Source organism: Macaca nemestrina, chromosome 1 (genome assembly GCF_043159975.1).
Source record: "Macaca nemestrina isolate mMacNem1 chromosome 1, mMacNem.hap1, whole genome shotgun sequence".
In the NCBI taxonomy this organism is placed as follows: domain Eukaryota; kingdom Metazoa; phylum Chordata; class Mammalia; order Primates; family Cercopithecidae; genus Macaca; species Macaca nemestrina.
In genome coordinates, this window is record NC_092125.1 from 13,550,726 (window position 1) to 13,577,148 (window position 26,423).

The following is a 26,423-nucleotide window of genomic DNA, read 5'->3' on the forward strand; positions in this document are numbered from 1 at the left end:
AACAGGAAAAGGTGCCCTTTTGAACTGGAGGGTGTGGCAGAAACCCTGGAGAGGAGAGAGTGGGAGAAGTGGATCATCTCATTCTTTTTTTTTTTTTTCTTGAGACGGAGCCTCGCTCTGTTGCCCAGGATGGAGTGCAGTGGCGCAATCTCGGCTCACTGCAACCTCCGCCTCCCGGGTTCAAGTGATTCTCCTGCCTCAACCTCCCGAGTAGCTGGGATTACAGGCATGCACCACCACGCCCGGCTAATTGTTTTTTCTTTTTTTTTTTTTTTTTTTTTTTTTTTTTGAGATGGAGTTTCACTCTGTTACCAGTCTGGAGTACGATGGTGCGATCATGGCTCACTGCCACCTCTGCCTCCTAGGTTCAAGCGATTCTTCTGCCTCAGCCTCCTGAGTAGCTGGGATTACAGGCACCAGCCACCACGCCTGGCTAATTTTTGTATTTTTAGTAGAGATAGGGTTTCACCATGTTGGCCAGGCTGGTCTCGAACTGCTGACCTCAAGTGATCCACCAGCCACCGCTTCCCAAAGTGCTGGGTGAGCCACCTGACCTCAGGTGAGCCACAGCGCCTGGCCGAATTTTTGCATTTTTAGTAGAGACGGGGTTTTACCATGTTGGCCCAGCTGGTCTCAAACTCCTGGCCTCAAGTGATCTGCCCACCTCAGCCTCCCAAAATGCTGGGATTACAGGCACGAGCCACCGTGCCCAGCCTCATCTAACTCTTTCTATGAAGCACAGAAGTTCCGGCCTCACCCCTTAACTGCACATGCTTAGGACAGCATGAAAATAACATAGCAAAAGCTTTGAGAACAGAATTAGGATTCATACCACTGCTCACGTCTCTTGGAGTTGCAAAGACTAAAAATTAAGCTGAGATCAGAATCTAACCTCACCTAATCTAACAACACACTTCTAAATAGCCCGTGGGTCAAAAAGGAAATCAAAAGAGAAATTAGAAAATATTTTGAATTTATGTAAAAATGGATGGGACTCAGTGATTAAAGGGAAATTCGTACCATTAAATGCTGATTTTATTTCATTTTATTTTTTATAGAATATAGCTTTATTTATAGAATCTTACACATCATTTACAGGCCACATAAGTTCATTTTATTTTCTAATTTCTTTTCATAACAGCTGAGTTATTTTTTAAAACAATGTGCTGGAGGCCAAGTGCAGTGGCTCATGTCTGTAATCCCAGCACTCTGGGAGGCCAAGGTGGGAGGATCGCTTGAGCCTTGGAGTTCGAGACCAGCCTGGGCAACATGGCAAAACCCCATCTCTACTAAAAATACAAAAATTAGCCAGATGCGATGGTGCATGCCTGTAGTCCCAGCTATTCAGGAGGCTGAGGCAGGAGGCACACTTAAGCCCCGGAGGTTGAGGCTGCAGTGAGCCGTGATCATGCCTCTGCACTCCAGCCTGGGTGACAGAGCAAACCCTGTCTCCAAAAAAAAAAAAGAAAAAAGAAAAAAAATACTGCAGTGGAATTGCAGAACTGCAAAGGGAAATAAGAACAATAAAATCCTAACTTCTCACACAAATATCAGACAACTTTTTTTTGCCGGGTGCAGTGGCTCACACCTGTAATCCCAGTACGTTGGGAGACTGAGGCAGGCAGATCACTTGAGGTCAGGAGTTTGAGACCAGCCTGGCCAAAATGATGAAACTCCATCTCTACTAGAAATACAAAAAAAAATTAGCGAGGTATGGTGGCACACACCTGTAGTCCCAGATACTCAGGAAGCTGAGGTGAGAGGATCACTTAAACCCAGGAGGCAAAGGTTGCAGTGAGCCAAGATTGCACCACTGTACTCCAGCCTGGGTGACAGCGCAAGACTCTGTCTCGAAAAAAAGAAAAAATATGCATATATAGACTTGTTTTTTTAGCTAATCCTCAGCATATTACCATCTTGTCAGAAGGGGACTTACTAAGACCAGGTCTTAGGTGACCCAAACAGAGCCTCCTTTTTTAAACCCAAGGTGATGGACCAATGAGGAATAACCCCCCAAATTAACACTAGACACAAAATACCTGTAGGAGCAAGGACAGGGGCAGCCTGCCTGCCAGTGACTAGGTGAGAAGGAGCAGACACCTGGTACTGGCTTACTATTCCTGCGTGTGACGTGTACTTTCCTTGCTAACATTAACTGGGGCTGGTCCATCCAGAAAGAGGTTGAAGCTACTAATGCCAGGGGTGAAAAGTCTTTAGAACAACCGGCAACTCCTTGGACTTCTACATGTACAAATGCTTAAGACAGCACATTCAGCACCCAGAAGTCCAGCTCACGAGGCAAAGCTGTTGCCAACGGCAGCTTACCATCAGCAGATGATAACTGTCTCCAGCCCCACTAAGTTCCGACTAGGACCGACCTCTGCACCAAAAGAGTTTTGTTTTGTTTTGTTTTGTTGAGATGGAGTTTCACTCTTGTTGCCCAGGCTGGAATGCAATGGCATGATCTCAGCTCACCACAACTTCCACCTCCCAGCTTCAAGCGATTCTCCTGCCTCAGCCACCCAAGTAGCTGGGATTACAGGCATGCATCACCACACCCGGATAATTGCTTATATTTTTAGTAGAGACAGGGTTTCTCCATGTCGGTCAGGCTGGTCTCGAACTCCCGACCTCAGGTGACTCACCTCAGCCTCCCAAAGTGTTGGGATTACAGGCGTGAGCCACCGCGCCCGACCTTCAACAAGAGTTTTAAAAGGATTAAGGTAGCTGTCTGTGAAAGGAAATTTCTTAATATAGGTGTGCACAAAAAGAGAAAGCACCTATTATTTCATGTTTTATTTTTCAACTTGTTAAAGGTTATATTTTTCAACTCCTCTCCTAAACAAGAAACCTGCTAACTCTAACTTAGTGTTCTCCAAAACAAAGGGTATTATTTTAAAGGTATAACAAGATCTATAGGGAATGCTAAAATTACGCACTTAATGCATCAATGTGAGTTAGGGAAAGCAAAATCTTCCAGAGTCTTAAACTTTGAGTGTTATTTTCTGGCAGCTCCTGAAAGCAATCTGAGAAAAATACAATAGAAAAGATGAAGAATTGTTTTATAACAACAATAATAAAGATAATATAAAAAGTTAGATTCCAACATTCAAGGAATTGGTTCTTTGGTTAACCTGGACCATAATCCTATCAGGAGTCAGTCCTGATATTTCATCTAGAATCCCAATCACTGAAGTTTTCCTCCCTCTTCAGCCTGTTCTCAAATCTATTGAAGTTAACAGGCAAGATAAGAGAGAAACTTGTATCACCAGCAGTTTCCTTGCTCATGCTCTTTTCAAGAATATCCCTGGTTTGAGAGATGTCTCCCAAGAAGGGAAAACAAAACTTTTGCTTTTTTGTTTTTTTCTGAGAGAGTCTTGCTCTATCACCTAGGCTGGAGTACAGTGGCGCTATCTTGGCTCACTGCAGCCTCGACCTCCCAGGCTCAAGTGATCCTCCCACCTCAGCCCCCCAAGTAGCTGGGACTACAGGCGCACACCACCACACCCAGCATATTTTTTTTGGGGGGGTACCGTGTTTTGCCATGTTTCCCAGGGTAGTCTTGAACTCCTGAGCCCAAGTGATCCTCCCACCTCAGCCTCCCAAAGCGCTGGGATTACAGGTGTGAGTCACCACACCCAGCTGATGCTGCTTTTAATGACTAAGAGTGGACAGTTTTTCTGTCTAAGAAGATTAAAAACTCACTGGTGGCGCGCAGTGGCTCACGCCTGTAATCCCAACAGTTTGGGAAGCCAAGGTGGGAGGATCACTTGGACTCGGGAGTTCGAGACCAGACTGGCCAACATGGTGAACCACCGTCTCTCCTAAAAATACAAAAATCAGCCAGGTGTGGTGGCACATGCCTGTAATCCTAGCTACTCATGAGGTTGAGGCAGAAGAATTGCTTGAACCCAGGAGGCAGAGGTTGCAGTGAGCCGAGATCACGCCACTACACTCCAGCCTGGGTGACAGAGTGAGACTCTGTCAAAAAGAAAAAAAAAGATTAAAAAGTTAGGCAATGGCAATGAAGCAGTACTCTTATGCACACGAATCAGTTTGTGAACACAGCCCTTGGGCTGTAACTGTGGGCACCACTGAGAAAGGCTTCTGGAGAGGCTGGCTCCCCAAAGTGGCTAAAGAATCTCACATTATCCATATGATAGTAATAAATCAATTCACCCAGTGAACCCTGCAGATTAGCTTTCCTTGAAGTCAGGGTTCTGAGGCAAGGGCTCCAGAGTACCTGAGGCTGGCCCACAATTTTACAGATAAGTATATCCGTCCATTTTCTGCGCAGAATTAGAGCAATTCATATTCATATTCAATTCAACATAGGATTCAACTTTTTTTTTTTTTTTTTTTTTTTTTGCAAGGGAGGAAGCGGTAACCCAGACAGGTGGTTGAAAGCCCATTTGTAGCATAATCATTAGGGCTGCCATTCTGCAAACACCTGCAGTGCCCCAAACTAAGTTTGTGACCTTACATTTCAGAGACCCCTGTTATTCATGCTTTTATTTACGGAAGTAGCGAATCCTAAATTTTGCTTGCACTGATTCCATTTCTGATTACCCTTGTTCAAGCAGAGCATAAACTGCATTCCAGTTCTACCAGTCAGCTTGCCACTGTGCAGACGTCTCCACTAGGGGAGGATAGTTGTGTGGCCTCCCTTCTAACAGAGACGTCTGAGATATGCTCAGAATGTGTTTGTAGGGAGGCAGCTCTCAAGTCTTTTTCTTTTTTTTCTTTTTTTTAGACAGAGACAGAGTCTCACTCTGTCGCCCAGGGTGGAGTGTGGTGGCATGATCTCAGCTCACTGCAACCTCCACCTCACGGATTCAAAAGATTCTCATGCCTCAGCCTCCCAAATAGCTGTAACTACAGGTGCACACCAACACACCTGGCTAATTTTTGTATTTTTAGTAGAGACGGAGTTTCACCATGTTGGTCAGGCTGGTCTTGAACTCCTGGCCTCAGGTGATCCGCACACCTCAGCCTCCCAAAGTGCTGGGATAACAGGCATGAACCACTGCACCCGGCCTGCAAGTCTCTTAGAAGATAGGAGTTGGGAAGGGAAGTGGGAATCAGAGCAAAACATATTGTTTCCTCGTAGACTCTCTGACCCTCGATTCTGTCAGTGTTGATCTGAAAGAGGAGGTCCAGGCAGCTACATAACCTCCACATTATCTCACCTGGACAGCCAGGAAACACTAGGCACTGCCTCCAAATTAATACCCAGCAGTCCACTAGGAGCAGATGAGCATCATGACAAGACACAGCATCCGTTCCACTTCCTCTCCCACTCCAGATGAGCCCTGCTGCCCCTCTCACCCTGTTATCTGTTCTCACTTCCGGTTCTCTCTGAGAGAGGTAATAGGCAACTGAGCAGACTTCGAAAAAATGGGAGGGATTCCTGCATCTTCTCTGTAAGAAGAGGTGAACCTGTTTCAAAACTGGCCAGTCAGAGGTCCAGGATGTCCAGCCAGAGTCATGAGCCCCGAACTATGGATTCACCTCTCGATATTTCTAACCAAGTTATAACCACTGGCTCTATTTTTTGCATTGTCAGGTAAAGGATTCAAAAATCTTTCGGCACTGGGCAGGGTGCAGTGGCTCATGCCTGTAATGGCAGCACTTTGGAGGCTGAGACAGACGTATCACCTGAGGTCAGGAGTTCAAGACCAGCCTGGCCAACATGGTGAAACCCCATCTCTACTAAAAAAAAAAAAAAAAAATTACAAAAATTAGCCAGGCATGGTGGTGGGTGCCTGCAATCCCAGCATTGTAAGAAAACTGCAGATCAATATTCCTCATGAACACAGACACAGAAATCCTCAAAAAATGTTAACTGGACTCAGTTGTGTGTAAAAAGGTACATTGTGACAACATGGGGGTTTATCTTACAAAAGAAAGGCGAGGAAATAGGGGGCACATGAGTTTGGGGAGCTACAGGAGTTCTATGTGCATGAAACAGGATGAAAGATGGGGAGAGCCAGACATGAGGCTGGAGGAGGAGCAAGAGGCCAGCCTTGTATGTCAGGACTGCTTGAAAGGTTCACAAACCTTTTTCCTCTACTGCATGAGAACCCAACCTTGGCAACCACCTAGCTCTGTTACCATGTATTGCTGCTGTAACCAATTACCACATACTTAGTGACTTAACACCAGTTTATTATATTATAGTTCTAGAGGTCAGAAGTCCAAAATGGATCTCAGTGGGCTAAAACCAAGATGTTGGCAGAGCTGTGTTCCTTCAGGAAACACCAGGAGAAAATCCTTCTTGCCTTTTCCAGCTTCTAGAGGCTGGACACTTCCCTTCACTTGTGGCCCCGTTCCACCTTCAAAGCCAGCAGTGTAGCATCTTCATCTCTCTCTCTGACTGACACCAACTCTCCTGCCTCCCTCTTTCACTTACAAGGCCCCTTGCGATTGCATAGGGTCCACTAGGATAATCCATGATAACCTGCCTGTCTTAAGGCCAGCTAGTTAGCAACTTTAATTAATTGCATCTGCAACCGAAAACCCCCATTATCATGTAACATAACATGTTCACAGGTTCTGGGGAGTAGGACACAGATAACTTTGGGAAGCCGTTATTCTGCCTGCCTCACCTTGTAAACCAGTTAAGATGCTACATGTCAACTACATTGCCAGGCAACGTTGCTTACGGTAAAAATGGCCCCTGACTGGTGAATTACATATGGACTGGGAGTAGCTAGGAATGGAATTTAAATATCTGATGTAGACACCATGCTTTGAACTTCTCAGCATTTTGGTGACTGCTATGGTCTGAATGTTTGTGACCTGCCCCCCAAAAAATTCTGTGTTGAAACCTAATCCCCAGTGCAGTAGTACTGGGGCTTTAGGAGGTGATTAGATCATGGGGGCAGAGCCCTCACGAATGGGATTTGTGCCCTTATAAAAGAAGCCTGAGGAGCTTTTTTACCCCTTCCCCCAGGTGAGGACACAGTGAGAGGTGAACAGTCTGCCACCCAGAAAAGGACCGTCATCACAAGCTGACCATGCTGGCACCCTGAGCCTGAATTTCTAAGCTCAGGGAACTGTGAGAATACATTTTTGTGGTTTAAAAGCTACCCAGGACAGGCATGATGGCTCACGTCTGTGATCCCAGCACTTTGAGAGGCCAAGGTGGGTGGATCACTTGAGCCCAGGGGTTCAAGACCAGGCTGGGTAACACAACAAAACCCCACCTTTACTAAAAATACAAAAATTAGCCAGGTGCAGTGGTGTGCACCTGTAGTTCCAGATACTTGGGAGGCTGGGGCAGGAGGATCACTTGAGCCTGGAAGGTCAAGGCTGCAGTGAGTCACGATTGTGCCACTGCACTCCAGCCTGGGTGACAGTGAGACCCCGTCTCAAAAAAAACCTACCCAATTTATGGTATTTTGTTGTAGCAGCCCAGGCGAACCAAGACAGTGATGCTTGTGAAAGGCACATCCCCTGCGAACTGTTACAAGAGATACTGCCCCTGTGGTGGGCATCTTCCCACACGGACCCTGCCCCTCCCTGTGAAGGCCCCATCTGCTTGCACCGTGACCATCACATAGGGCTAAGATAACTCCTGGATGCTACATACTCTGTTGTGAGAACTTCTCCAGGACTCCTCACACAAGGCAGCCTGGCACTGTTCTGCTGGCAAGCCGGGGCCTCTGTCCCTGTCCTTCTGAAGAGATCAGAGCACATTCTGTCATCGTCTTGTGTGTCTGAATGTCTAGTCAATCTTCGACATCGTCCTGGGCTAAAGAGGGGCTGTCTTCCATCTAATAACCAATGAGGCGCCAACCCTTATATTTGTAAATACTTCATTTTCTTTTTCTATCTCTCTCTCTCTTTTTTTTTTTTTTTTTTTTGAGACGAAGTCTCACTCTGTCACCCAGGCTGGAGTCAAGTGGCACAATCTCACCTCATTGTAACCTCAACCTCCCAGGCTCAAGCGATTCTCATGCCTCAGCTTCCTGAGTATCTGGGACTACAGGCATGCGCCACCATACCTGACTAATTTTATTTATTTTTTATAGAGACGAGGTCATACTATGTTGCCTAGGTTGCTCTTGAACTCCTGGACTCAAGCGATCCTCCCACCTCAACCTCCCAAAGTGCTGGGATTACAGGCAAGAGCCACCACACCTGGCCAATACTTCATCTTGTTATCACCTCTTCATATATACTGGCAATGCTCAGGCAACCTCAGTTGAAACTGAGACCCAGAATGGTTGGTAATTTGCCCACATTTGCCCAGGAAGTTAGTGGGCTCTTCCCCCTTCTCAAATATGCTAAAAAACAACCCACCTGCTTGGCAACATTGTCTAATGTGAAGTTGGGATTAGTGCCCAGTTCTTCAAAAGATCTTTATGGACCCTAAGTCACGGATATACATCCAACCAATGAACAAATCTACTCACTGACTTCCTGCTGGTGCTGGGCACTACATATTCAAGAATCTCTGTCCAGGGAGGACGCAATGGCTCACACCTATAATCCCAGCACATTGGTAGGCCAAGTGGGAGGACTACTTGAGCCCAGGAGTTCCAGACCACCCAGGGCAACATAGCAAGACCCTGTCCTACAAAAAAATAAAAAATAATAAAAATTAGTCCAGCATGGTGGCACACACCTGTAGTCCCAGCTACTCAGGAGGCTGAGGTGGGAGGATCACTTAAGCCCAGGAAGTCGGAGGCTGCAGCGAGCCATGATGGTGTGATGGTGCCACTTCACTCTAGCCTGGGTGACACAGTGAAACCCTGTTTTAAAAAAGAGAGAGAGAGAGAGAGAGAATCTCTGCCCTGTGGGTAACTACATTTTATCTCTCTTGCAGTTCTTCTTTTTTTTTTTGTGAGACAAATTCTCACTCTGCCGCCCAGGCTGGAATGTAGTGGCGCTATTTCAGCTCACTGCAAACTACACCTTCCAGGTTCAAGTGATTCTCCTGCCTCAGCCTCCCGAGTAGCTGGGACTACAGGATGGGCCACCACACCCAGCTAATTTTTGTATTTTTTTTTAGTAGAGATGGGGTTTCACCATGTTAACCAGGCTAGTCTTGAACTCCTGACCTCAGGTGACCTGCCCTCCTCAGCCTCCCAAAGTATTGGGATTACAGGCATGAGCCACCGCACCCGGCCTCTGGCAGTGCTTTTTTATCTTGACAGAGACACATGGCCAGGGTGAGAGAAAGAGGAAACCAGCAGTTTGGTAGGAATTTGAAACAGGAGGCTTATTCTAGCACCTTGAATAGGCAACAGTAGGAAAGCCAGAAATTAGTCAAAGATGATAAAGACATTTGAGAAAGACACAGGAACCAGCTTGAAGGGGCTCCCACTGGCCAAATCCAGGACAATTTATGCATCAAAATAAATACTGATAGTAATGAATTGTAGCCTACTGAATAAACCAGAAAACCCTGAGGGCGTCCTAATAGCAGCCAATAATTGGATATATTGAAAGTTTGATAAGGAACAAGTTTAGACAGTTTCAAGGTACCTTTCCACAAATTCTTATTCACCACAAAAATAAAAAGTAACTCTACAGTGAAGAAACTTGGTAGACACCACCTTAATCACGTGATGACAATGAACATCATTAATGGGACAAGGTGACATCTTGGGCTACTGGATAGGATGCAATGAGAAGAATGCAGTTTGTCTTCTGTGATATTCCTGCCAAAAGATAATACCTGCATCTAATGAGGAGACAGAAAAGAAGCCCAAATTGAGGGGTGTTCTACAAAATAACGGCCGCCATCTTGGAAAGTGCTGTGGGTCATCAAAGTCAAGGAAGGGCTGGAGGGAACTAAAGAGACATAAGAACTACATGTGGCGTGTGATTCTCAGCTGACTTCTACTGCTATGAAGGGCATTACTGGTACATTTGATGAAACCTGAAAAGGGTTAGAGGGTTAGATGATGGTAACGTATCAATAATAGTTTCCTGACTTTGATGGCTGTATCATGGTTACGTAAGAGAATGTCTTTCTGTGTAGGAAATAAAAAGTATTCAGGGCTGACAGGGAGTTAGGTTGACATCTCCAATTCAAGTGGTTCAAGAAACTTTTTTTTTTCCTTTTTTTGAGACAGGGTCTCGCTCTGTCATTCAGGCTGGAGTGCAATGGCGTGATCTCGGCTCACTGTCGCCTCCGCCTCCTGGTTCAAGCAATTCTCATGCCTCAGCCTCCCGAGTAGCCGGGACTACAAGTGTGTGCCACCACGCCCGGCTAATTTTTTTCTAGAGATGGGGTTTCACCATGTTGTCCAGGCTAGTCTCAAACTCCTGAGCTCAAGTGATCTGCCTGCGTTGGCCTCTCAGAGTGCTGGGATTACAGGTGTGAGCCACTGCGCCTGGCCAGGAAACTTTTCTTTATGCCGTACTTGCAACCTTTCTGAAAACTTGAATTGTTACAAAATTCAAAACATTTAATGTTAAGACTCTTTTTTTAAAGTAAATGATGCCAACAAGCATATGAAAAGATGCTCCACATCATTAGTCATTTGGCAAATGCAAATCACAACTAAAAGAGGGTACCGCTTCACACCCACGAGGACGGCTATAACCCAAAAAGTGGAAAATAACAAATGCTGGCAAGGATGTGAAGAAATTGGAGCTATTGCTGATGAGAATGTAAAATGGTTCCAAACAGGTACTCAAATACATGTTCATGGTGGCATTATTCACAATAGCCAAAAGATGGAAACGGCCCAAGTGTCTATCAGCAGATGGGCGGATAAACTAAATGTGGTGCACCTGCATCACGGAATACTCTTCAGCCATAAAAGGGAATGAAATACTGATACATGCTACAACATGCATGAATTCTGAAAACATTACGCTGAGTGAAAAAAGCTGGCCAGGCATGGTGGTTCATGCCTATAATCCCAGCACTTTGGGAGGCCAAGGTAAGAAGATCGCTTGGAGCCAGGTGTTCGAGACAAGCCTAGACAGCAATGTGAGATTCCTGTCTCTATTTAACAAGAACAACAACAAAAAATTGAGAGGCCAGACACAGTGACTCACACCTGTAATCCCAGCACTTTCAGAGGCCGAGGTGATTGGATCATCTGAGGTCAGGAGTTCGAGATCAGCCTGGTCAACATGGCAAAACCCCCATTTCTACTAAAAATACCAAAATTAGCTAGGTGGGGTGGCAGGTGCCTGTAATCCCAGCTACTCGGGAGGCTGAGGCAGGAGAATCACTTGAACCTGGGAGGCGGAGGTTGTAGTGAGCTGAGATGGCACCACTGCATTCCAGCCTGGGCAACAGAGCAAGACTCCATCTCAAAAAAAAAAAAAAAAATCAAGTGAAAAAGAAAACAAGGGAAGGATCTAGTCACAAAAGACTGCATATTTTGTGATTTTATTTGTGTGAAATGTCCAGAATAGGTAAATCTGTAGAGACAGAAAGCAGACTGTTGGTTGCTAGGATCTGGGAGGAACGGTAAGTGGACAGAACTGCTTAATGGAATGAGGTTTTATTCTGAAGGTGTGGAAGTGCTTTGGAACTAAATAGTGGTGGTGTTTGCAAAACATTGTGAATGTACTAAATGTCACTGAGTTGTTCATTTAAAAATGATTAATTTTATTGTAAGTGAATTTAACCTCAATACTTTTTTAATTCAAGCATTTTGATGTGAATTTGGTATTTTTTAAAAAGGAAATGGGAAGTGATAAAACATAGTTGGCAGCAGCTGGCAGCAGCCTTTAGAAACAGCATTTCCTAGCCGGGCGCGGTGGCTCACACCTGTAATCCCAGCACTTTGGGAGGCCAAGGTGGACAGATCACGAGGTCAGGAGTTCGAGACCATCCTGACATGGTCAAACCCTGTCTCTACTAAAAATACAAAAATTAGCTGGGCATGGTGGTGGGTGCAACTCAGGAGGCTGAGGCAGGAGAATCGCTTGAACCCAGGAGGCAGAGGTTGCAGTGAGCCGAGATCGTACCACTGCACTCCAGCCTGGGTGACAGAGCGAGACTCTGCCTCAAAAAAAAAAAAGAAAAGAAAAGAAAAAGAAAGAAAGAAACAGTATTTCCTATAGCTGGTCCTAGAGGATGGAGTCGCCTCATCTTTCTTGGACAGTCTTGAAGTCCCACATCAGAATGGACCAAAGTGAGGGGAGGGGGCTGGGCCCTGTGCTGGGCAGGAGAAAGCCTCCAGGACCCAGGCAGGGAGGCTGGCCTCATGACAGCTGCTCGTGTGGCTCTGCTCTGAAGTTGGAGGCGGCACCCTAACCCTAGCAAGATGACTGAAAAACCATGCTGATGGGATGGCATGAAAGAGAGTCAGGCTGGGAGGAGTGAATGGATGAACTGCCGAGAACTCATTCTCCCTGATCAAAGCGCGTGACCCACTAAATTTGTGCTGGTGGTTTTCTACTACAGAGTCTGCGAAGTACAATGCATTTGCTTCAGATAATTCACAGAACCGCTTGTCTGCATGGTTTCCGCTGTAGACGGCTGCCTCCCGAGAGTAGGCCCCATGTTGCACCCAGCAGCGATGGCCAACCTCATTGAACACCACACTGTCCATCCGTGCTGCGTAATCTGATGTCGGTGGTGACACCATAGCTCATCTGTCACTTCTCCATTTAGCACCATTTCACTATTTGGTCTAGAAAGAATAATTTATTAGTTTTATTGGCACTAAAATCTGAAAAGTGCAGATTGAAGAACATAGAAAGAAACCTTCAGGGCCAGGCACGGTGACTCATGCCTGTCATCCCAGCACTGTGGGAGGCCGAGGTGCACAGATCATTTGAGGTCAGGAGTTCAAGACCAGCCTGGCCAACATCGTGAAACCCATTTCTACTAAAAATACAAAAAAAAAAAAAAAAAAATAGCTGGGCGTGGTGGTATGCACCTGTAATCCCAGCTACTCAGGAGGCTGAGGCAGGAGAATTGCTTCAACCTGGAAGGTGGAGCTTGCAGTGAGCCAAGATCACGCCACTGCACTCCAGCCTGGGTGATGGAGTGAGACTCCGTTTCAAAAAAAAAAAAAAAAAAGGAAAGAAAGAAAAGAAAGGAAAGAAGGAGGGAAGGAGGGAAGGAAGAACGGATGAGCATGGGGCTTCCTTCCTCTGCCCGCCCCGCCCCCGCATGCTGCTTTGGGCCAAGGGTCTGCACAGGGCCCAGCCTTCTGACCCATGCTCCCCCTTGCCCATGAGCCTCCCACAGCCAGGACTTCCGCTACCCCTGCAAGTCATGAGTTGCTCTAACTCCCTGTGAACTCCATCTCTATCAGTCCTCCCGTCTGCTGGTCATGTGCTTCTCAGTTTCCTAAAGGCCTCCTAAGTTCAGCCTGGCCCCATGTGAACTCACGGTCACCCCATTCCACTTGCTTTTTTCTAAGTGTGCTGAACAGCACAGCACCATCTCCCTGGTGGTCAGCCCAGGTGTGCCTTCCTTTCCCACCTCCCCAGCACCCAGATCGTAACCACATCCCCTGGCTCTTCCACCCTCCTCACCACCTGGCCCTCCACCCCGTCTCCCTACCAGAGCATCAGCATCTAGACTCCCGTGGTTCCCTCATTGGTCTGCTTGATTTTTATTAATTTTTTACTTTTTATTTTTCAGACGGAGTCTCACTCTGTCATCCAGGCTGAAGTTCAGTGGCACAATCTCAGCTCACTGCAACCTCTGCCTCCCATGTTCAAGCGATTCCTCTTCCTCAGCCTCCGGAGTAGCTGGGGTTATAGGCACATGCCACCAGGCCTGACTAACTTTTTGTATTTTTTAGTAGAGACGCGGTTTCACTATATTCAGGCCAGGCTGGTCTCGAACTCCTGACTTCATGATCCTCCCACCTTGGTCTGCTTATTTTGTTCACCTCTGATCCATTCTCCACACTAGGTTGAAGTGATCTTTCTAGAATGTAACAGCAGAGCGTGGTGGCGCACCTACAATCCCAGCTACTTGGAAGGCTGAGGCCAGAGGATCGCTTAAGCCCAGGAGTTCAAGACCAGCCCAGGCAACATAGTGAGACCCCCCCCACCCCTAACTGTCAATCAAAAAAATAAAATGTAACAGCAATCTTTTTAATTCTCTGTTAAATAACCCTTCATTTGATGACACCTGCCTACATGATACTAGCCCCACACTCTTGTAGCACTCAAGGCCCTTCCTGGTCTGCTCCCTGTCCTCCTGGGCTCCAGGAATAAGGGACCACCCAGGGTTTCCAGAAAGTGCCAGCCTGGTTTTCAGTTGCTCCGTCTTTGCCCATTCTGTACCACCACACTTGCGTGGGAGTTCTGCCTCGAACTCGCCCTCTCTGCTGACAGCGCCTAGTGGGTCCCATTCATCTTCCCAGGCTCAAATTAAGTATAAAGCCCTTCCTAACCTTATCCTTACCTCCCGCCCCAAGAAGAATTGATCATCTTCTCCTTCTTGGCTCCTCTACCCTTTACCGACGTCCGTGGTGGCATCTTGATTTGATCGTTGAGTTTGCTGCTGTTAGTTTTATCTCCAAATAAATAGAAGGCAGGAATCACGGGCCGGGCTCAGACGCTCACGCCTGTAATCTCAGCACTTTGGGAGGCTGAGGCGGGCAGATCGTGAGGTCAGGAGTTTGAGATCAGCCTGGCCAACATAGTGAAACACTATCTCGACTAAAAATACAAATATTAGCTGGGTGTGGTGGCGCATGCCTGTAATCCCAGCTACTGGGGAGGCTGAGGCAGGAGAATCGCTTGAACCTGGGAGGCAGAGGTTGTGGTGAACCAGGATCATGCCACCGTACTCCAGCCTGGGTGATATAGCCAGACTCCATCTCAAAAACAAATAAATAAAAAGCAGGAATCATATTCCAGCTCCACCCACTTCCTCATTTCTTCAGTGTGATGCCTGACATAGTATGTGTTGAATGAATGAATGAATGAATGATATGGGGTTCTCATCTTATTTTCATACTTATTAGCTATTTAATGGCTCTGGACAAATGACTTAGCTGGCTGGATATCAATTTTCTCATTTTATAAATAAAAAAATTGAGGTGAGTATAGGTTGTAAATTCTGCTTCTCAGTTCATGCACCCATCACTGTAAGATATTCCTCTCCCACAGCCATGAAACACCATACAATTCTCAGAGAGGCATTTCTTGTAGGTATTACAAAGAACAACAACAACAAAATCCGATTCTTTGTAGCAGTGAGCACAGACCTGTAGCCACATTTCTGGGTTCCTGACTATACTGAGTTCAGAGTTTGCCCCCAGAATTCATATATACCCAGAACTTTGGAATATGACTTTATTTGGAAAGTGGGTCTTTGCAGATATGATTAAGTTGAGGTCATACTGGATTAGATTAGAGTGGGACCTAAGACCAATGGCTGGTATCTTTATAAGAAGTGAAGATGGGGCCGGGCGTGGTGGCTCACGCCTGTAATCCCAGCACTTTGGGAGGCCAAGGTGGCAGATCACGAGGTCAGGAGATCGAGACCATCCTAGTTAACATGGTGAAACCCCGTCTCTACTAAAAATACAAAAAATTAGCTGGGCGTGGTGGCAGGCACCTATAGTCCCAGCTACTTGGGAGGCTGAGGCAGGAGAATGGCGTGAACCCAGGAGGTGGAGCTTGCAGTAAGCCGAGATTGCACCATTGCACTCCAGCCTGGGTGACAGAGCGAGACTCCGTCTCAAAAAAAAAAAAAGAAGCAAAGGTGACACAGTGAGACACAGAGAAGTGGGTTATGTGAAGATAGGGGCAGAGATTGGAATGATGTCAACAAATCAAGGAATAAATGCCAAGTGCTATCAGAGGTTACCAGTTGATAGGAAAAGATGAGGAAGAAGGATTTTCCCCTAGAGCCTTCAGAGGGAGCATGACCCTGCCCACACCTTGATTTTGAACTTCCAGCCTCCAGAGCTGTGAGAGAATACATTTTTGTTGCTTAGAACCACACGGTTTATAGTAATTTGTTCCTGCAGCTCTAGGAAGCTGAGACATGGCCCAGCCACGCCATCTCTCAACTGCCTTTTCGGCCCCCTTGCAGTGAACTGTCCACTTCGGTAGAGCTGCGATAAGACTCGAATGAAAATGAATTCATTCTAGACTGTAAGGTTTACAGACTGTACAAACACACAGGACATGGATTTATGTTCCTCCGTACATGCCGGTCAACACCGTGGTCCAGTTTAAGTAATCTGAATAACCCCAAAGTCAGAAAGAATTAACATCGCAGTCAGTGAGGGCTGATTAAAAGCCTCAGGCCATGAGTAGACTTCTAACATCTTCTATCGATTAAGATTTTTGTTTTCTACCTGCAAGGCTGAAGCAATGGTCAGGGAGTGTCTGGGGGGCCAGCTGGGTGAGGGAGTGGGTGGCGTGAACGGTCCCACGGAAGGTGGATCTAGTTTCTCTTTCTGCTGTTTATTCTGCACTAATTTGTCAAATGTCCCTTAAGTATAACCGCGGTCTGCCAACCTTCTCTAATTTTCTTGACCTTAAAAAGAACCAGATAAGGTGACAGGTGTCCAGCAGGCCCCAGCATCGTTCAGATCCCACATTCTCTTCCTAAGAAACTGTGGTTGTCTCTCAAGTCCATTACAACCCATGCCATGCCCAAAGCTTCCAATCCCTGGACGTGTTTAGCATCTGTGTGATTAGGTGTTATTAGATCAGCTGGATGCTATCAGGCACTCAAGATGTAAATTAAGTAATTGAGATCCATACTGTAAAATGCATCAAGCTTGCCTATCACAGTATTTAATTTGCAAAGTGGTTGAAGTCGGAGTGGGGAAGAGTCATCCCCCTGCGAGGGGGACCGTGTTCCTACTGCAGACATAGAGCCCTGGGTGTCTGGGTGGGAGGGCACTCCCTTCAGGGGTCAGGACATTCAGCTCCAGCCTAGGATGACTGAGAAACAGCAGAATTGGTCATGTGGTGCTAAAATGCCACCTTACACATCCATGTGCACAGAGAGAAAGCCTGTGCCCTTTGCTGACGCAGCGATTATCACGTCCAGGTGAATTAGGACTTCCCCTGCCTATTATTATTATTATTATTATTATTATTATTACTAAGACAGAGTCTCGCTCTGTTGCCCAGGCTGGAGTGCAAGCGGAGCGATCTCAGCTCACTGCAACCTCCACCTCCTGGACTCAAGCAATTCTCCTGCCTCAGCCTCCTAAGTAGCTGGGACTACAGGCACCTGCCACCACACCTGGCCAATTTTTGTATTTTCAGTAGAGACAAGGTTTCACTATGTTGGCCAGGCTAATCTGGAACTCCTGACCTCAAACGAGTCACCCGTCTCCCAAAGTGCTGGGATTACAGTCGTGAGCCACCGCGCCCGGCCCTCCCCTCCCTTTTAGATCCCGGTGTGGAAGCGAACGTGACCTCCATTCTTGGAGGAACGCCAAGATGTCAACTCAGTTAGTGAAATTCTTGTGACAAGTCAAAGCCAATTTATCTTACAGCTGAAAGGGTGGAATCTTATCAGTGCTCACGCTGAATGCTAGGAGAACCCAGCCTGAACATTGGAGCAAAAGCAGTGCTATCTTGTGGGCCTGGTATCTAACAGAATTTTAGGGTAAAATGTTAGACCCTAGAAATAAACACAGTTTCACTAGGTGGAATCCTTGTTAGACCTGAGTGCCTCGTTGTATTGAGTTTCCCAAATAGAAGCTCTTAAATGAGTACTTCTGTCTCAGGTTTAAAAGCATTTTCAAGGCGGTCATCCAGTATACTAACGTCTGTTGAAATACTGTATCGGTTAGTGAGATGTAAAGCTGCTGTGACAAAGAAACCCAGAAGCATAGTGACTTAAAGAGTGGGGAAACGTATTTCACTTTCTCATACAAGCCCAGAAGTAAGAAGCCAGGCTAACGGGGCCGCTCAGCTCCAGGGGAGATTTGGGGACACGGGCTCCTTCCGTTTTGTTTCTCTCTCATCTCCCAGGACTGTGCTTCTCAGATTCTCTTGAGCATCGGAACCACCTGGAGGCCTTGTTAAGCCCCTTCCCACGCCCAGAGCTCCTTTTTTGTTGTTGAGACAGAGTCTCGCTCTGCTGCCTAGGCTGGAGTGCAATGGCGCCATCTCAGCTCACTGCAACCTCCGCCTCCCAGGTTCAAGCAATTCTCCTGCCTCTGCCTCCCAAGTAGCTGGGATTACAGGCACCTGCTACCACGCCCGGCTAACTTTTGTATTTTTAGTAGAGAAGCGGTTTTACCATGTTGGCCAGGCTGGTCTCAAACTCCTGACCTCAGGTGATCCACCTACCTTGGCCTCCCAAAGTGTTAGGATTACAGGCATGAGCCACTACGCCCAGCCCCAGAGCTTCTATTCAGTAGGTCTGAGTGGGCCCAAGCATTTGCATTTCTGACATGCTCCCAGGGGACATTGATGCCTCCAGTCCAGGGACCACACCTGGAGGCACCACTCAGGCCACTGTCCTTGCCTGCCCTTGTTGAAGTTAAGCTGCAGACACATCCACGTGTGATGGGAAAGAGCTCAGAAGTCCCCAAATAGGATGTGAAAGCCCAGGCCTGGAAGTCGCACCCATCATTTCCACTCATTTGTCATCGGCATCTCCACTGGCAAGACGTGAGTCACAAAGCCACACATAGCTGCAAGCGACCCTGGGGAAAATCTAGCCAGGGGCCACCTGCCCTGCCACCATGACATTCTTGTGAGAGGAAGAGAAGCATGGATTCTGTGGACAGCCAGCCCACATACACCCATGACAATACGATCATTGCTTATTTATACATCTCCCCCTCAGCACCTGAGCTCTTTGAGGGCAGGCAAGTCTCATTCCATCTTACGGCTTCAGAATCTATCATAGAAAGCAACGTAGATGCTACGGTCCAGGTCAAGTGCTTTGGTTATACACTGAGAGCCGGGCGCCTCCCTCATAAGAATTTTCATCAGTCAGCATGGTGATTCCAGTAGTCCATGGCACCCCTCACCAGACAGTAAGCTCTGTGAGAGCAGAGACCTCACACCTGTGCCTCAAAGCCGAGCACCACTAGGGGGCTCCTCTTTTAGATGATTTAATTAATTCTAGTAGCTCCATCTTTCATCCATTGCTTGGAATGGATTTCAGATGTCAGACCACCAACCTATCCCATACCCTAAGAAGGGGTTTTAGACACCTTCCCTGTATCATCACTATTTCTCAAAATAAGGAAGTTGTTGGAGCCATCAGTACATCTGTGTGACTCTGGGTCATTACCCGTCACAACCCAGAGCTAATTTCGCTCCATTTAAGAACTGAAACAGCAGCAGCCATGGGGAATTAAAGTCACTGTTGAAGCCTCAGTTTATTCTTTCATGCCTATGAGAGTCACGTTTGTATGGACTGGCTACGGCATGCCTGCCCTATCTTGGCAATTGGGGCACAGAAGCCAAAAAAACAAGGCCTCTGGCCTTGAGGGCTCCCAGTTCGCTCACGGCCAGCCAGTGGGTCTTCCCACCACCTCACAATGAAACACAGCAATTTATTCAAAGACGAATATGTTTTCTTCTTTTGAGAGGGAAGAAAAGCTTTTGAAAACATCACGGTAAAATTTAGTGCTATTAAAAAGCAGCTTTCAGCCAGGAGAGGTGGCTCATGCCTGTAATCCCAGTGCTTTGGGATGCCAAGGTGGGAGGATCCTTTGAACCAGGAGTTCAAAACCAGCCTGGGCAATAAAGTGAGATCCTGTCTTTACAAAAAGTTTTAAAATTAGCTGGGTGTAGTCCTAACTACTCCAGACGCTGAGGTTGGAGGATCACTTGAGCCCAGGAGATTAAGGCTGCAGTGAGCTGTGATTGTACCACTGCACTCCAGCCTGGGTGACAGAGCAAGACCCTCTCTCTTTCTTACACACACACACACACACACACACACACAAAAGCCAGGCGCCATGGCTCATGCCTGTAATCCCAACACTTTGGGTGGCCAAGGTGGGCAGATCACTTGAGGTCAGGAGTTCAAGACCAGCCTAGCCAACATGTTGAAACTCCATATCTACTAAAAATATAAAGATTAGCTAGGTATGGTGGCACATGCCTGTAATCTCAGCTATTTGAGTGGCTGAGGCAGGACAATTTCTTGAACCCAGGAGGTGGAGGTTGTGGTGTGCCAAGATCGTGCCACTGCGCTCCAGCCTGTGTGACAGAGTGAGACTCTGCCTGTCTCAAAAACAAAAACAAAAACAAAAACAAAACAAAAAAACAGCTTTCTCCCGCAACCGGACAAAGGAATCCAGTCAAGAGCTAAATTCCCATCAACTCCAACAACCTGTGTTATTTTGAGAACTAGCAATGATACAGGGAAGGTGTCTACAGCCACTTCCCGGGGTAGGCTGGTGGGTTGACATCTGAAATACGTTTCAAGCATTGGATGGAAGACGCTATGCAAATGCCAGAAGGACAAGGATAAATTGATAGTGTCTTTTCTGATGTGTGGCCTCTCAAAGAGCTTCTAGAGTTAGTAAATCATCTAAAAGAGGAATCTAAAAAGCTGACGGGGCTGTGAATAACACTAAGGGTCAGGAGAACAGCAACTCTGCTGCCCACCACTGTTACGACTGACTCACGTGTCTTCAGCCAGGCTCTTCATCTTGGACACTGCATAAGGCAGGACTGGGCCCTGCTGGTCTAGCTCAGAACTTCTCAAACTCTAACGCAAACCTGAATCACCTGGGTTAAAATGCAGATTCGGCCGGGTGCAATGCCTCACACATGTAATCCCAGCGCTTTGGGAGGCCAAGGCGGGTGGATCCCTTGAGGTCAGGAGTTTGTCATTAGCCTGGCCAACATGGTGAAACCCCGTCTCTACTAAAAATACAAAAATTAGCCGAGCATGTTGGCTCACGCCTGTGATCCCAGCTACTCGGGAGGCTGAGGCAGGAGAATCACTTGAACCTGGGAGACGGAGCTTGCAGTGAACCAAGATGGCGTCACTGCACTCCAGCCTGGGCAACAGAGGGAAACTCTGTCTCAAAAACAACAACAACAACAACAACAACAACAAACCTGTAGATTTGACTTCATAGGTTTGGGTAGGACCTGAGATTCTGCATTGCTAATGAGCTCCCGGGGATACTGAAGCTGATGCCTCCCACCAGGCTGTGAGTAGCAGCACCCAGCCTCCCCAGCCTCCCCCAGCCAGTCCTGTTGAGTGAGAGCCTGAGATCCGGGTGACACGACATCTGATGGGACACCAAAGTGTGGGACGCTCCAGCTAGATGCACACTTGAGCAGCGTGTCTCAAACACGGCTGCACATTAAAATCACCTGGGAAGGCCGAGTGTGGTGGCTCACTCCTGTAATCCCAGAACTTCGGGAGGCCAAGGCAAGGGGATCACTTGAGGTCAGGGGTTCAAGAGCAGCCTGACCAACATGGTGAAACCCCATTTCTACTAAAAATACAAAAATTAAGCTAGGCATGGTGGCATGCACCTGTAATCCCAGGTACTTGGGAGGCTAAGGCAGGAGAGTCACTTGAACCTGGGAGTCGGAGGTTGCAGTGAGCCGAGATCACACCACTGCACTCCAGCCTGGGCAACAGAGTGAGCCTGTCTCAAAAAATAAAAATAAAAAAATCACCTGGGAAGCTTCAACATCCACTGATTCCTCAGTCCTCCCCCAGAGATTGTGGCTTAAAAGGCCTGGGGTTTGACTTGAGCATCAAGATCTTTATTTTTTTAATTTTATATTTTTGGGATTTTTTGAGACAGGGTCTCTGTTGCCCAGGCTGGAATGCAGTAGCATGATTATAGCTCACTGCAGCCTCAAACTTCCAGGCTCAGGCAATCCTCCTGCCTCAGCCTCCTCAATAGCTGGGATCACAGGCATGTGCCACCACACCCAGATAATTTTTTAATTTTTTGTAAAGATGGGGTCTGACTGTGTTGCCCAGGCTGGTCTTGAACTCCTGGGCTCAAACAATCCTTCTGCTGCAGCCTCCCAAAGCACTGGGCTTACAGGCATGAGTCACTCCATCCAGCTGGAATCAGGATCCTTGAAAGTCCCCCACAGTGGTTCAGATGTACAGCAAAGTCTGAGAAGCTCTGGTTGCCGATAGAGCAGTGGTTTTATCAGAATCCCCAAGAGAGCTAAGACAGCACTCTAAGGTCATGGAGGTGGGTAGAGCAGGGCCTTAGTCTCATTACATTCCCAGAGGATTCTGATCCCAACCAAATTTGGGGAAACGATGGTAGAGAACGGCTTCCCCACAGTGGGCTGGGGAGTGTGGGTGCAGCCTACAGGTGCTCTGCCTGGATCCAGCACCTCAGCCCTCTGGGTGGGGCCTTGGGTAGCCAGAGTCAGTGGAGCCAGTTGCCTCAGTGGGTCTGTTTTCCCCAGAATGTGGTGGAAAAGTATAAGAAGCACTGTTATATTAAAATACAAAACCAAGGCCGGGTGCGGTGGTTCACGCCTGTAGTCCCAACACTTTGGGAGGTGGGTGGATCACCACCTGAGGTCAGGAGTTCAAGGTTAGCCTGGCCAACATGGTGAAACCCTGTCTCTACAAAAACAGAAAAAAAACATTAGCCAGGCGTGTTGGCGGGCACCTGTAATCCCACCTACTTGGGAGGCTGAGACAGGAGAATCACTTGAATCTGGGAGGCGGAAGTTGCAGTGAGCTGAGATCACACCACTGCACTCCAGCCTGGGCAACAGAAAAAAAAAAAAAAATATATATATATATATATAAAAACACACACACACACACACACACACACACACATACACACACACACACACACACAAATCAAACAAATTAAAAAAAAAAAAAAACTAAACTAAAACATTCCTGGATCTCTGTCAGAGCTCTTTACAAGGTCACAAGTCCCATTCATAAGAGCTCCGTCCTCATGACTTAACCACCTCTCAGAGGTCCCACCTCCTAATAGCATCACTTTGGGGCTTTGGATTTCAAAATAGGAATCTGGGGGGTGGGGGGACAGAAACATTCAGACCATAGCACAGGCTGAGAAAAATGCACCAAACATAACTTCAAACCATCTCCCCTGAAGTTGAAGCCAAAATGAATTTGGATTCCATTTTAGCCAGGGGAGCAAACAGGTCTGTCAGCTTATTCTTGCCGGGCTTTTAGCTTTGCTCCAAGTTCATTAGGATCCCTCGGAGATGGATGCTGTAGGGCAGAGCACTCGGTAAACCCTTGGGGAATGAACTCATTGATCTGCCCACCTGGGCCTCCCAAAATGCTGAGATTACAGGCATGAGCCGCTGTGCCCGGCCAGGTGTATATTTTTATAAGAAGAAAACACATTTGACAGAGGTTTGGCTGGAGCTGGGGCTGCTCGTGTTGGGGGTGGCAGAGCGACTGGGCATGCAGGTTTGCGGGGGCCAGGGGAGCAGTCTGGTGAGGCCTGGGGTGGCCTGTGGCCCCGAAGTTGTGTTTCCAGTCTGCTCTGGGTCAGATCTGAGGGCTCTCTGTCTGCCTTGAGCTCCCCATCTCCCCAAGGTCTGATATGGAGTCCCCAGGCTTTGGGGGAAGGCTGCTGAGCTTGAGGAGAGGGGAACCATAGGATGGGGTGGATGGGGACGCTGGGAACAATGTCAGGGGGTCCCCACACCTCTAGACACATCTCTGGTTGTGCTTTCAGGTGACCTCAAAGCAGCAGCTCTGAATTCGCCTCTCATCTGACGACTGACCGCTGCTGCCGCCGCCAGCCTCTGTCCCCTTCCCGGGCCTGTCACACGGCTGCCTCTCAGCAGGTAAGGAGAGTGACTTACCCTGTGCAGGGGCAGGGGGACAGCAGGTGTCTTCGCCAGGAGCGTGTGTGGGGGCCAGGGTGAGACTCAGTTCTCAGGATCCTTGATGGTGGCCAGGTCCTCACAGCGTCATTTTCTTCTAGCAGTCATCACTGTCCTGTCCCCTTCTCCCACCCTCCATGGCAGACATGGAGCCCTTAGAAACCTTTTACCACCTCCTGTTATCCCCTATGTGAGTGGATGCGCCCCTGTTGGGGGAGCAGAGGAGGAGAACCGAGCCATCGCCGAGGGCTGCTGGGCCTTGGCTGGGGAACTGTGCTGTATGCTTCCCTGTGGGAAAAGAGACGCCATCGCGGTGAGCCTCCTTGTTGAGCAAGGATGAAAGGAGGTCGACCACTCACTCCCTCCCCATCCTCAGTTTAAGCTGCTGGGTCCCTTCAGGCTCAGGGATAGCTGTAGGCTGGCTGCAGTATTCTACTGACAGATACTTATCAACTGCTCATGGACAGAAGTCATAGTTAGGGAGGATGGCTACAGAGGCACAATGCCATCCGTCTTCCAGAAATTCTAAATACTGTGCCCCAAGCCAAGTCAGATCAGAAGCACTGGGGATGGAACCACCTTTCATTGGTCTCCCAGCCCCAACTTTGCATTTACTGAGTTGTGTGCTGCAAGATGCAGCCCATCAGAATATTACAGGGCATGATCGTACGCAGGGGTTCACACCTGTAATCCCAGCATTTTGGGCGGCCAAGACGGTGGATCACCTGAGGTCAGGAGTTTGAGACCAGCCTGGCCAACATGGTGAAACCCGTCTCTACTAAAAATACAAAAATTAGCCAGGCATGGTGGTACGCACCTGTAATCCCAGCTACTCGGGAGGCTGAGGCAGGAGAATCGCTTGAACCCAGGAGGTGGAGGTTGTAGTGAGCCCAGATCGCACCACTGCACTCGCAGCCTGGGTAAAAGAGCAAGACTCCATCTCAAAAAAAAAGAATGTTACAGAGCAAACCGGGGTCTGCTTGCCCAGTGTGGTAAGACCACCGAGGTTTTGCAGTGGAAGAAAGGAGGGTGTTTAATTGCTGGGCACCAAGCAAGGAGGACTCGGCGGCTCATGCTCAAATCCTGACCAGTGGCTTGCAGGTAAGGGTTTTTTAAGTCGGGGGTACATTTCAGGAAAGCAGAAGTTACAAGTAAGATTGTAAAATCAACACATGGCGGTTACACACTGATTTTGGCTGAAAAGGGCGGGTATCTTGAAGCCAGGGCATAGAGGTCATGGATAGATTTAAAGATCTTCTGATTTGCAATTAGTTAAGGAAAAGAAGCTTTGTTTTAAATGTTGGAGTCAGCAAAAAACAATGTTAGCTCTGGTTTGTGGGCAGGACTCCCTCCAGGCCCCTCAGGAAGAAATTAATTAATTAATTAATTAATTTAGAGATAGCGTCTCATTCTGTCACCCAGGCTGGAGTGCAGTGGCATGATCCCGGCTCACTGCAACCTGTGCCTCCCGGGTTCAAGCAATTCTCCTGCCTCAGCCTCCTGAGTAGCTGGGATTACAGGCGCACGCCATCCCACCCGGCTAATTTTTTTTGCATTTTTAGTAGAGATGGGGTTTCACCATGTTGGCCAGGCTGGCCTCGAACTCCTGATCTCAAGTGATCCACCCACCTCTGCCTCCCAAAGTGCTGGGATTACAAGCGTGAGTCACCGCACCTGGCCCACGAAGAAATTTAGAACCAAGAGCGGCGGTCAGAGTTGAGTCCTCAGTTCCCCCTCATCTGAGGTATCTGTACCAGCAGATTCATTCAGTAGGGGGCCAGGTTTCTGAAAAACAACTCAGAGATGTATGTTAAGATGTTATCTTTAGTTTCCATAGGGAAACCAAACATCTCGTAATTCTAGCTTCTTTGGCTATTGTTTTAAGCTACTATTACCTTCTTGCTTATCAAGTCATTTATTTACTTCTCATGGCTAGCTTGGAATTTCCCTTGAAGGAACTCAAGATTTTCCTTTATTTCCCTGGTGGGGGTACCACAGACCCCTACAACGGGTTCCCTGCTGCATCTCAAGAAACCCCTGGTGCAACCTGTGTGCATAAGCACATTCCTGTGTACCTGGAAAGAAAGAGCTATGTGAGCACGTGGCCCCAGGGGCCAACCCTAAGCAAGTGGTCCCTTTTCCCCCTTGCCTCATCTTCTAGAAAGCAAGAGCCCAGTCAGTGTGGCCGGTAGCCAGTGTGGCCAGCAGTCAGTGTCTCCGGTAGTCAGTGTGGCCAGTAGCTAGTGTGGCTGGTAGTCAGTGTCGCCGGTAGTCAGTATCTCTGGTAGTCAGTGTCTCCAGTAGCCAGTGTCACCAGTAGCCAGCATCACCGGTAGACAGTGTGGCCGGTAGTCAGTGTCTCCGGTAGTCAGTGTGGCCAGTAGCTAGTGTGGCCGGTAGTCAGTGTCGCCGGTAGTCAGCGTCTCCGGTAGTCAGCGTCCCCGGTAGTCAGCGTCCCCGGCAGCCCGCGTCGCCGGCAGCCCGCGTCGCCGGTAGTCAGTGTCGCCAGTAGCCAGTGTGCCTGTGGAGATTTGTTGCAGCTCTTCTCTGTCCCTACTTCCATTTTTCTTCTTGGGTCCAGGTGAGATGTGCAAGCTCATGAATGTCTGTGCAGGGAGACGTACCTGAGTCCCCATGGAAGTACGGCGTCCAGACAGTCTCAGAAAGGCAGGGGTGTTATTCAGGTCAAGCCTCAAGGGCACCTGGCCAGG

The 26,423-nt window shown here is 47.9% G+C and overlaps 1 protein-coding gene across 1 annotated transcript in view; it reads left to right on the plus strand.

The window, feature by feature from the left end:
* Positions 1–26,423, plus strand: part of LOC105474606 (G protein subunit gamma 4) — a 96,344-nt gene that overhangs the window by 27,643 nt on the left and 42,278 nt on the right. The window contains exon 2 of the mRNA XM_024790611.2: positions 23,562–23,673. The gene's annotated coding sequence lies outside the window, so the exon portion shown is untranslated. The remainder of the gene's footprint in view (positions 1–23,561; positions 23,674–26,423) is intronic.